Here is a 2500-nt window from a genome sequence, read left to right as displayed (position 1 = left end):
GCGCGGCCCACGCCCCTCCCCGCCCCGCCCTTAACGGGAGGAGCCGCCCTCCTGTCCTTCCACTGGCCAGGTCACCCTGCCCAGGGAGACCTGACCGCCGGCCCGCGGGATGGGGGGGGAGCGCGGCGGTAGACCTGGGCTCCGGCAGACGGGGCGCCCAGGTCCTTCCGTCCGCGGCCGGTTGACCGGGCCGCCGGGGGCAGCCGTTAGGCCGGGCCTCCCCGTCTGCCCCCCACCGCCCCCGCTCGGTCCCCTCGCGGGCGCTGCCGTGCGCTCGTTTCGCCCCAGGGCAACGGAGCCCCCCCCCGGTAGACCTGGCCTCCGAAGCCGGGGAGCCCAGGACTGCCGAAGGCTTCCTCGGGCGAGCCGGATGACCTGGCCTCCCGGGCGCCCGAGGCTCGGCAGGCCGCGCGACCCGTCGTCCGCCCCGTAGCGGAACCTTCCTGCCGCAGCGGAGGAGGTCCACTTCGGGCCCCTCGAGGCCAAGGGGGTTGGGGGTGGGGTCCGGTAGACCTGGGCTCGGGGGGCCGGGGCGCCGAGGTCTCCCGGTCGCGGGTGACCGTCAGGGCCCCGGTCGCGGGACACCCGGCGAGCCGGGCGCCCAGCCCTAGAGCTTCGGCGGCAGGCCCGGGGCGTACAGACGCCCTGTCCTCACCCCTCCTGAACACGACTCCCCTCTCCTCTCCCCCCCCCCACCCCCGGGCCCCGGGCAGACCTGGGCTTCCCCGTCCTCGGAGACCAGGCCGACCGGCCCACGCCCCGGCAGGGGTGGATGACGGAGCCCGCGAAAGCGGCAGGCGGCCAGGTCCACCCGACGGTCCGTGGGGGGGGGGGCAGGCACGCCACCATGGCAGGCACGCAGCAAAAAAACGCAACCTCACCTTCACCGCCACCCCCCACAACGCCCAAACCGCGGTCCAGGCCTCCTCCTCCTCCTCCTCCTCCTCCTCCTCCATCGGTAGCGGCCAAGGGGTCCAGGTCTACCGGCCACCGCCGGGCCGGTAGAGGGCAGACCGGCAGACCTGGGCCCCTTGGAACCCCTTGCAGCCTGGGGACCCCGCGCCGGAGCCCGGGTCCGCCGTCCGGCCGCGCCCGCGGCGAACGGTTCCCACGGCCTGCCCCTCCGGCCCGCCCCCCCCCGCCCGGTAGACCTGGCCTCCCAGCCCGGCCTCCCCCACCCTCCCCGCCCCCCACCGCCCGCCACGCGCGCAGGAGTCCTGATCTACCTCCCGTGCCCCGGCAACCCCACCCCCTGCTCTCCCTCACCGGGCCGTTAGTCCTGGCCTACCCCGGGGAGCCGTGTCCAGGTCCACCTCCCGTTCCTCCGCCCAACGGTGCCGTGGGGGGCGGGGGACACGTCCCCTGGGCGTGGCGCGGTCCTGCCACCTGTGCGTGTGCGTGTGCGGGCGGGGGGCTGTCCGGTAGACCTGGCCGGGTCTCCCGACGGAGGCCTTGGGCGAGCCGGATGACCTGGCCTCCCGGGCGCCCGTGTTTCGGCAGGCCGGGCGACACGCCCTCCGCCTTGACGGAGCCCCTTCCTGCCTCAGCGGAGGAGGTCCGGGTTGGCGCCAAGCGGGTGGGCGGCCGGGCGGCCGGTAGACCTGGACAGGGCGCCCAAGCCTACCGGGCGCGGTTGCACCGTTCCGACCCGCCGGCCCTCCCCCCGTGCCGGTAGAACGGGCCTTCCAGCCTGGGCTTCCACCGCCCCCGCTCCCGCGCAGGAGTCCTGGTCTACCGTCCGCACCCCGGACACCCCCACCCCCCCCCCAACCCTCCCCGCTCCACCTCACCGTTGCGTCAGACCCGGCCTTCCCCGGGGAGCCGCGTCCAGGTCCACCGCCCTTTCCTCCGCCTGCCCGCGATATACGGGGCCGGGGGTGGGTGGGGCGCGGCGGACAGCTCTCTCGTGCGTGGGGCGGGCCTGCCTCCCCACCCTTCGCCGGACCGGTAGACCTGGACGCCCGCGCCAGGGGAAGGGCCCGATGGACCGGGGCGGCGGGCGTGCGGGCCTACCTTTCCTCCCCCCGGAAGGGCAGAAACGGCCTGCCCGCACCCGCCGTTCCGGGCTCCTTCGCCGCGGCGGTAGACCTGCCCGAACGGCCACGGGTGGGGGGGGGTGGGTAGGCGGGGGTGCCCGCGGCGGAGTCCTGGTCTTCCGCCCGCGCCCCGGCAAAGGGTGGCCCAGGTCTACCCGTCCGCCCCTCTGGCTCGGGGAGGACGGGTAGACCTGGACGCCGGCGCCGCGGCCGGGCCCCCGAGTCCCCGGCGGCCTCCAGGTCTACCGCGTGACACGGGCGGCAATTGGTAGACCTTGACTCTCCGGAAGCCCTTGAGGGAGCGGATTCGGAGGCCCAGGCCGGGGGGCGGTTCCGGAGACCCGGACGGAATCCCGGCCTCGCCCCGGTCAAACTCGACGTCCGGAAGTCGGCCTCCCCGGCTCGGGCACGCTCGCGGAGATTTCTAGGCACTCGCTTTTCAGAACGCATCAGAGAATCTCCGG

The sequence above is a fragment of the Eublepharis macularius genome, chromosome 1 (genome assembly GCF_028583425.1).
Source record: "Eublepharis macularius isolate TG4126 chromosome 1, MPM_Emac_v1.0, whole genome shotgun sequence".
In the NCBI taxonomy this organism is placed as follows: Eukaryota; Metazoa; Chordata; class Lepidosauria; order Squamata; family Eublepharidae; genus Eublepharis; species Eublepharis macularius.
Note: the sequence above shows the minus strand (reverse complement) of the source record.